A 10,000-nucleotide genomic window follows, 5' to 3' on the forward strand; every position below is an offset into this window, starting at 1 on the left:
CCTGGAGGTCTGCTATCCAGCCCTGGAGGTCAGCTATCCAGCCCTGGAGGTCTGCTATCCAGCCCTGGAGGTCTGCCTGCCTGCCTGCCTGCCCTGGAGGTCAGCCTGCCAGCCCTGGAGGTCTGCCTTCCAGCCCTGGAGGACAGCCTGCCTGCCCTGGTAGCAGCACTGCCTGCCTTCCAGCCCTGGAGGTCTGCCTGTTAGCCCTGGAGGTCTGCTATCCAGCCCTGGTAGCAGCACTGCCTGCCCTGGAGGTCTGCCTGCCTGCCTTCCAGCCCTGGAGGTCTGCTATCCAGCCCTGGAGGTCTGCCTGCCTGCCATCCAGCCCTGGAGGTCTGCTATCCAGCCCTGGTAGCAGCACTGCCTGCCCTGGAGGTCTGCTATCCAGCCCTGGAGGACAGCCTGCCTGCCCTGGTAGCAGCACTGCCTGCCCTGGAGGTCTGCTATCCAGCCCTGGAGGACAGCCTGCCTGCCCTGGTAGCAGCACTGCCTGCCCTGGAGGTCAGCCTGCCTGCCCTGGAGGTCAGCCTGCCAGCCCTGGCAGCAGCACGGCCTACCTGCCTGCCTGCCCTGGAGGTCTGCCTGCCTGCCTGCCCTGGAGGTCTTCCAGCCCTGGCAGCAGCACGGCCTACCTGCCTGCCAGCCTGCCCTTCCCCAGCCACACAGCCCTGCCTGCCTGCCTGCCAGCCCTGGAGGTCAGCCTGTTAGCCCTGGAGGTCTGCCTGCCTGTCTGCCTGCCTGCCTGCCTGCCCTGGAGGTCAGCCTGCCTGCCCTGGAGGTCTGCTATCCAGCCCCTGGTAGCAGCACTGCCTGCCCTGGAGGTCAGCCTGTTAGCCCTGGAGGTCTGCCTGCCTGCCCTGGTAGCAGCACTGCCTGCCTGCCTGCCCTGGAGGTCTGCCTGCCTGCCTGCCTGCCCTGGGAGGTCAGCCTGCCTGCCCTGGAGGTCTGCCTGCCTGCCCTGGTAGCAGCACTGCCTGCCCTGGAGGTCAGCCTGCCTGCCCTGGAGGTCAGCCTGCCAGCCCTGGCAGCAGCACGGCCTACCTGCCTGCCTGCCCTGGAGGTCTGCCTGCCTGCCTGCCCTGGAGGTCAGCCTTCCAGCCCTGGCAGCAGCACGGCCTACCTGCCTGCCAGCCTGCCCTCCCCAGCCACACAGCCCTGCCTGCCTGCCTGCCAGCCCTGGAGGTCTCCCTGCCAGCCCTGGAGGTCTGCCTGCCTGCCTGCCTGCCTGCCCTGGAGGTCTGCCATCCTGCCTTCCAGCCCTGGAGGTCAGCCTGCCAGCCCTGGAGGTCAGCCTGTTAGCCCTGGAGGTCTGCCTGCCTGCCTGCCTGCCTGCCCTGGAGGTCAGCCTGCCAGCCCTGGAGGTCTGCCTGCCTGCCTGCCTGCCCTGGAGGTCAGCCTGCCAGCCCTGGCAGCAGCACGGCCTACCTGCCTGCCTGCCCTGGAGGTCTGCCTGCCTGCCTGCCTGCCTGCCCTGGAGGTCTGCCTGCCTGCCTGCCTGCCCTGGAGGTCAGCCTGCCTGCCCTGGAGGTCTGCCTGCCTGCCCTGGTAGCAGCACTGCCTGCCCTGGAGGTCAGCCTGCCTGCCCTGGAGGTCAGCCTGCCAGCCCTGGCAGCAGCACGGCCTACCTGCCTGCCTGCCCTGGAGGTCTGCCTGCCTGCCTGCCCTGGAGGTCAGCCTTCCAGCCCTGGCAGCAGCACGGCCTACCTGCCTGCCAGCCTGCCCTCCCCAGCCACACAGCCCTGCCTGCCTGCCTGCCAGCCCTGGAGGTCTCCCTGCCAGCCCTGGAGGTCTGCCTGCCTGCCTGCCTGCCTGCCCTGGAGGTCTGCCATCCTGCCTTCCAGCCCTGGAGGTCAGCCTGCCAGCCCTGGAGGTCAGCCTGTTAGCCCTGGAGGTCTGCCTGCCTGCCTGCCTGCCTGCCCTGGAGGTCAGCCTGCCAGCCCTGGAGGTCTGCCTGCCTGCCTGCCTGCCCTGGAGGTCAGCCTGCCAGCCCTGGCAGCAGCACGGCCTACCTGCCTGCCTGCCCTGGAGGTCTGCCTGCCTGCCTGCCTGCCTGCCCTGGAGGTCTGCCTGCCTGCCTGCCTGCCCTGGAGGTCAGCCTGCCTGCCCTGGAGGTCTGCCTGCCTGCCCTGGTAGCAGCACTGCCTGCCCTGGAGGTCAGCCTGCCTGCCCTGGAGGTCAGCCTGCCAGCCCTGGCAGCAGCACGGCCTACCTGCCTGCCTGCCCTGGAGGTCTGCCTGCCTGCCTGCCCTGGAGGTCAGCCTTCCAGCCCTGGCAGCAGCACGGCCTACCTGCCTGCCAGCCTGCCCTCCCCAGCCACACAGCCCTGCCTGCCTGCCTGCCAGCCCTGGAGGTCTCCCTGCCAGCCCTGGAGGTCTGCCTGCCTGCCTGCCTGCCTGCCCTGGAGGTCTGCCATCCTGCCTTCCAGCCCTGGAGGTCAGCCTGCCAGCCCTGGAGGTCAGCCTGTTAGCCCTGGAGGTCTGCCTGCCTGCCTGCCTGCCTGCCCTGGAGGTCAGCCTGCCAGCCCTGGAGGTCTGCCTGCCTGCCTGCCTGCCCTGGAGGTCAGCCTGCCAGCCCTGGCAGCAGCACGGCCTACCTGCCTGCCTGCCCTGGAGGTCTGCCTGCCTGCCTGCCTGCCTGCCCTGGAGGTCTGCCTGCCTGCCTGCCTGCCCTGGAGGTCAGCCTGCCTGCCCTGGAGGTCTGCCTGCCTGCCCTGGTAGCAGCACTGCCTGCCCTGGAGGTCAGCCTGCCTGCCCTGGAGGTCAGCCTGCCAGCCCTGGCAGCAGCACGGCCTACCTGCCTGCCTGCCCTGGAGGTCTGCCTGCCTGCCTGCCCTGGAGGTCAGCCTTCCAGCCCTGGCAGCAGCACGGCCTACCTGCCTGCCAGCCTGCCCTCCCCAGCCACACAGCCCTGCCTGCCTGCCTGCCAGCCCTGGAGGTCTCCCTGCCAGCCCTGGAGGTCTGCCTGCCTGCCTGCCTGCCTGCCCTGGAGGTCTGCCATCCTGCCTTCCAGCCCTGGAGGTCAGCCTGCCAGCCCTGGAGGTCAGCCTGTTAGCCCTGGAGGTCTGCCTGCCTGCCTGCCTGCCTGCCCTGGAGGTCAGCCTGCCAGCCCTGGAGGTCTGCCTGCCTGCCTGCCTGCCCTGGAGGTCAGCCTGCCAGCCCTGGCAGCAGCACGGCCTACCTGCCTGCCTGCCCTGGAGGTCTGCCTGCCTGCCTGCCTGCCTGCCCTGGAGGTCTGCCTGCCTGCCTGCCTGCCCTGGAGGTCAGCCTGCCTGCCCTGGAGGTCTGCCTGCCTGCCCTGGTAGCAGCACTGCCTGCCCTGGAGGTCAGCCTGCCTGCCCTGGAGGTCAGCCTGCCAGCCCTGGCAGCAGCACGGCCTACCTGCCTGCCTGCCCTGGAGGTCTGCCTGCCTGCCTGCCCTGGAGGTCAGCCTTCCAGCCCTGGCAGCAGCACGGCCTACCTGCCTGCCAGCCTGCCCTCCCCAGCCACACAGCCCTGCCTGCCTGCCTGCCAGCCCTGGAGGTCTCCCTGCCAGCCCTGGAGGTCTGCCTGCCTGCCTGCCTGCCTGCCCTGGAGGTCTGCCATCCTGCCTTCCAGCCCTGGAGGTCAGCCTGCCAGCCCTGGAGGTCAGCCTGTTAGCCCTGGAGGTCTGCCTGCCTGCCTGCCTGCCTGCCCTGGAGGTCAGCCTGCCAGCCCTGGAGGTCTGCCTGCCTGCCTGCCTGCCCTGGAGGTCAGCCTGCCAGCCCTGGCAGCAGCACGGCCTACCTGCCTGCCTGCCCTGGAGGTCTGCCTGCCTGCCTGCCTGCCTGCCCTGGAGGTCTGCCTGCCTGCCTGCCTGCCCCGGAGGTCAGCCCCAGGCAGCCGGGTGGCCTGCCTGCTGCTGCTAGGCCGCTGCCCCGAGCCGCCGACCCCATCGACAGGAACACGAGAGAGTTTACAAGCGAGAGGAGGCCACATATTCGACACCTTTCGTGCTCGTTTTAGTCTCCAGTCTGTTTTGACGTGTGTTATTCTGAATCTGCTGCTTTAACTCAAGGGATTCTGTCGCGATTGATGCCTTGTCCTTCGCTGTATGTTTGCACTGGTGTTGTAAGTCGCCCTCTGTAAGATCATCATTTATTATCTGCCAAGAAATAAAGATCATCATAATGTTCCCCAACTTTCAGCTTCTGGGGAGTTTGTTCCAGAGTGTGACGACTCTCTCTCTATCTCCATCTCTCTCTCTATCTCCATCTCTCTCTATCTCCATCTCTCTCTATCTCCATCTCTCTATCTCCACCTCTCTCTCCCTCTCCACCTCTCTCTCTCTCTATCTCTCCCTCTCTCTCACTGTGTGTGTGTGTGTGTGTGTGTGTGTGTGTGTGTGTGTGTGTGTGTGTGTGTGTGTGTGTGTGTGTGTACAGCAGTGTCCCTAGACGAGAGAGAGATCCCTAGACGGGGAAATTACTTTCAAACTGCAGTACCGAAATGTGTCCGTTAGATGGCAGCATGCACCAAGGAATGAAGGAAAGTGCAAAACAAAATGAAAAGGCACATCGCCTGGGCGAAAAATAATCGTAACAAATCAACGGGGGCATTTCTCGGAAAACTAACACCGGGGCAGTGCTCAGGGGGGTCCCACCTCGTGGCCACCCGGTTTGGGGGGCGATCGGGGCCGGTTCCGAAAATCGCTAAATCTCCCATAGCCAGCCCACGCTCCATCCGATAGAGCAATGCCGGGCGGCCGGCCGGCAACTACGGATCATAACAAATCAACGGGGGCATTTCTCCGAAAACTAACACCGGGGCAGTGCTCAGGGGGGTCCCACCTCGTGGCCACCCGGTTTGGGGGGCCATCGGGGCCGGTTCCGAAAATCGCTAAATCTCCCATAGCCAGCCCACGCTCCATCCGATAGAGCAATGCCGGGCGGCCGGCCGGCAACTACGGATCATAACAAATCAACGGGGGCATTTCTCCGAAAACTAACACCGGGGCAGTGCTCAGGGGGGTCCCACCTCGTGGCCACCCGGTTTGGGGGGCCATCGGGGCCGGTTCCGAAAATCGCTAAATCTCCCATAGCCAGCCCACGCTCCATCCGATAGAGCAATGCCGGGCGGCCGGCCGGCAACTACGGATCATAACAAATCAACGGGGGCATTTCTCGGAAAACTAACACCGCGGCAGTGCTCAGGGGGGTCCCACCTCGTGGCCACCCGGTTTGGGGGGCCATCGGGGCCGGCTGAAGAATCGCCCATACTCTGCCATAGGCAGCCCACGGTCCATCCGATCAGAGCAATGCCGGGCGGCCGGCAACCTATGGATCATAACACATCAACGGAGGCATGATAAGAGCATCTTTTATTATCTGCCAAGAAATATAGACCATCACAATGTTCCCCAACTTTCAGCTTCTACCACATCGCTGGGGAGTTTATTCCACTGTGTGACTACTCTCTCTCTATCTCTCTCTCTCTCTCTCTCTCTCTCTGTGTGTGTGTGTGTGTGTGTGTGTGTGTGTGTGTGTGTGTGTGTGTACAGCAGTGTCTCCGGTTTTCCTTTTGGAATGCCTTGAAGCCGGGGGGGCTTTGCACTCATGAGAACATAGGGTGTCCTTGCCCTCCTTTCGCAGCCCAGGGCATTGAGAGATCCCTAGACGGGGAAATTACTTTCAAACTGCAGTACCGAAATGTGTCCGTTAGATGGTAGCATGCACCAAGGAATGAAGGAAAGTGCAAAACAAAATGAAAAGGCACATCGCCTGGGCGAAAAATAATCATAACAAATCAACGGGGGCATTTCTCGGAAAACTAACACCGGGGCAGTGCTCAGGGGGGTCCCACCTCGTGGCCACCCGGTTTGGGGGGCGATCGGGGCCGGTTCCGAAAATCGCTAAATCTCCCATAGCCAGCCCACGCTCCATCCGATAGAGCACTGCCGGGCGGCCGGCCGGCAACTACGGATCATAACAAATCAACGGGGGCATTTCTCGGAAAACTAACACCGGGGCAGTGCTCAGGGGGGTCCCACCTCGTGGCCACCCGGTTTGGGGGGCGATCGGGGCCGGTTCCGAAAATCGCTAAATCTCCCATAGCCAGCCCACGCTCCATCCGATAGAGCACTGCCGGGCGGCCGGCCGGCAACTACGGATCATAACAAATCAACGGGGGCATTTCTCGGAAAACTAACACCGGGGCAGTGCTCAGGGGGGTCCCACCTCGTGGCCACCCGGGTCTGGGACCGATGGGAGCACTTTAAAATTTTCGAGTCAGGGGACCAGACGGCCGAGTGAAAAACTTTGAAAAATATTCTATCTCCTCACTCCCATTGACTTTACATTAGGGCGACCAGGCGGCCGGCGGAAAAAAAATCATAACAAATCAACGGGGGCATTTCTCCGAAAACTAACACCGGGGCTGTGCTCAGGGGGCTCCCAGCTATCAGCCACCCTATCCCGGGACCGATGGGAGCACTTTAAAATTTTCGAGTCAGGGGACCAGACGGCCGAGTGAAAAACTTTGAAAAATATTCTATCTCCTCACTCCCATTGACTTTACATTAGGGCGACCAGGCGGCCGGCGGAAAAAAAATCATAACAAATCAACGGGGGCATTTCTCCGAAAACTAACACCGGGGCTGTGCTCAGGGGGCTCCCAGCTATCAGCCACCCTATCCCGGGACCGATGGGAGCACTTTAAAATTTTCGAGTCAGGGGACCAGACGGCCGAGTGAAAAACTTTGAAAAATATTCTATCTCCTCACTCCCATTGACTTTACATTAGGGCGACCAGGCGGCCGGCGGAAAAAAAATCATAACAAATCAACGGGGGCATTTCTCCGAAAACTAACACCGGGGCTGTGCTCAGGGGGCTCCCAGCTATCAGCCACCCTATCCCGGGACCGATGGGAGCACTTTAAAATTTTCGAGTCAGGGGACCAGACGGCCGAGTGAAAAACTTTGAAAAATATTCTATCTCCTCACTCCCATTGACTTTACATTAGGGCGACCAGGCGGCCGGCGGAAAAAAAATCATAACAAATCAACGGGGGCATTTCTCCGAAAACTAACACCGGGGCTGTGCTCAGGGGGCTCCCAGCTATCAGCCACCCTATCCCGGGACCGATGGGAGCACTTTAAAATTTTCGAGTCAGGGGACCAGACGGCCGAGTGAAAAACTTTGAAAAATATTCTATCTCCTCACTCCCATTGACTTTACATTAGGGCGACCAGGCGGCCGGCGGAAAAAAAATCATAACAAATCAACGGGGGCATTTCTCCGAAAACTAACACCGGGGCTGTGCTCAGGGGGCTCCCAGCTATCAGCCACCCTATCCCGGGACCGATGGGAGCACTTTAAAATTTTCGAGTCAGGGGACCAGACGGCCGAGTGAAAAACTTTGAAAAATATTCTATCTCCTCACTCCCATTGACTTTACATTAGGGCGACCAGGCGGCCGGCGGAAAAAAAATCATAACAAATCAACGGAGGCATTTCTCCGAAAACTAACACCGGGGCAGTGCTCAGGGGGCTCCCAGCTATCAGCCCCCCGGGTCTGGGGGCATTGTTTTTCTTTTTAATCATTTTGAGCATTTCCCCCAGTTTAGAGATGTGTGCCCCTAGACAACCCATTGAGAATAACTATGAAATGTTCTGAAGTTTTGATTTTCAAATGTCGGTGAAAATTGAAAAACGTCATATATTCTTCAAAGGAAGCATGGGGCGATGGTAGGGAGAGTCCCCGCAGCGTGCCTCGGCGGCGATGGGAGCGTTTTCGATGTCCCCGCCCCCCCCCCCATAGGGATAGAAGGGGAGTTAGGTGACCAGGCGTCCCGGGTCCCAAAAATCGAAAAATTAATATAGAATGCTTTTTAATCCAGAAATAAAGTAGGGGGCAGTCCTGGTGAGAGTCCCAGCCACAGCCCCAGTGTGTTTTGGAGCCGTTTGGGGCCGGGTGAAAAACTTTGAAAAATGTTCTATCTCCTCACTCCCATTGACTTTACATTAGGGCGACCAGGCGGCCGGCGGAAAAAAAATCATAACAAATCAACGGAGGCATTTCTCCGAAAACTAACACCGGGGCAGTGCTCAGGGGGCTCCCAGCTATCAGCCACCCTATCCCGGGACCGATGGGAGCACTTTAAAATTTTCGAGTTAGGGGACCAGGCGGCCGAGTGAAAAACTTTGAAAAATTTTCTATCTCCTCACTCCCATTGACTTTGCATTAGGGCGACCAGGCGGCCGGCGGAAAAAAAATCATAACAAATCAACGGGGGCATTTCTCCGAAAACTAACACCGGGGCAGTGCTCAGGGGGCTCCCAGCTATCAGCCACCCTATCCCGGGACCGATGGGAGCACTTTAAAATTTTCGAGTTAGGGGACCAGGCGGCCGAGTGAAAAACTTAGAAAAATTTTCTATCTCCCCTAGGTGACCAGGCAGCCGGAGCTGATTTTTCTGACCCCTAAAACAATTATTAAAAGGTATTTTTTCGCCAAACTAAGACTTTTAAAATTCAAATAGGATGATTATCTACTGCCCCAGTGGGTTTTTGAACCATTTTAAGCCTTTTTGACAGTTTTCATTTTTCCCCCATTGACTTCAATGGGAGTTAGGTGACCAGTCCTCCGACTTTTGAACCTCTCCTGGGGGGGCTGTGAGCCCCCGATTTCTTTGCAAAGCACGTCATTCGATTCGTCTCAGTCCCCTCTATATACCCCGTGTGTTTGTTTTCTCGAAAAACCCCCGGAACACGGTTTTTTAGGGGGGGGTGTGGGGGGGGGGTACTTCGGAGCCATTTGGGGGGGGGTAAACGACATTTCCCGAAATTAATTTTAACACAGCCTTCCTCAGAATCGCTTTTCCAACAAAATCCTTTTTATTTCGAGTCTCTACGATGTTCCTAAGTGGTCGAAACCACTTTTGGACAGTTTTTACACCAAACGGCTCGGGCGCACAGCGGGCCGTGTGCCGATGGGCGGTTCTCGCGGGTCTGAGGCGGGGCTAGGCTGCTCGCGGCGGGCATGGGAGTGCCGTGTGCAGCCGCCACAGTGTTCCAGGCTGTCAGCATTTCTCTACGGTGCCGGGGGAAATACAGGAACTGGGTTTTTGAAGACACTTAGTGCAATGAGAGAGGTCAAAACTGAGCTAAGGGCACTTGCTGGAGGAAAGTGGCTGGGCCCCGCTAGCTCTTTTACGGACACTTTCTGGACTTGGCCCGGGATTTTCAGACGGTTCTTTGCGACTGTCTGATCATCCAGCGAAATGCAAGGGGGGGAACGGTCCCGGCCGCACCCCGCGTTTCAGGCCTCGTCGGCGGCCCGCTCCGGCGGCTGCGCCCGCTAAGTCTTCGCGGCCCGCCGTGGAGAGTGTGTATGCTGCCCGCCCCAGACGTTCACCCCAAGGGCTTGCGGGCCTTTAAGGGTCTGTCTTTCGGGGTTTCACGGGCTCTGACCTCACCTCCCTGTGGTTCCCGACCGGGGTGTATGTATGCTGCCCGCCCCAGACGTTCACCCCAAGGGCTTGCGGGCCTTTAAGGGTCTGTCTTTCGGGGTTTCACGGGCTCTGACATCTCCCCGGTGGTTCCCACGGAACGGACATATGTATGCTGCCCGCCCCCGGCAGGAACCCCAAGGGCTTGCGGGCCTTTAAGGGTGAGTGCGGGGGGCGTACGGGCTCTGACATATCTCCGGTGGCTCCCACGGAACGGACATATGTATGCTGCCCGCCCCCGGCAGGAACCCCAAGGGCTTGCGGGCCTTTAAGGGTGAGTGCGGGGGGCGTACGGGCTCTGACATATCTCCGGTGGCTCACACGGAACGGACATATGTATGCTGCCCGCCCCCGGCAGGAACCCCAAGGGCTTGCGGGCCTTTAAGGGTGAGTGCGGGGGGCGTACGGGCTCTGACATATCTCCGGTGGCTCCCACGGAACGGACATATGTATGCTGCCCGCCCCCGGCAGGAACCCCAAGGGCTTGCGGGCCTTTAAGGGTGAGTGCGGGGGGCGTACGGGCTCTGACATATCTCC

The sequence above is a fragment of the Amia ocellicauda genome, unplaced genomic scaffold, assembly GCF_036373705.1.
Source record: "Amia ocellicauda isolate fAmiCal2 unplaced genomic scaffold, fAmiCal2.hap1 HAP1_SCAFFOLD_344, whole genome shotgun sequence".
NCBI lineage: Eukaryota > Metazoa > Chordata > Actinopteri > Amiiformes > Amiidae > Amia > Amia ocellicauda.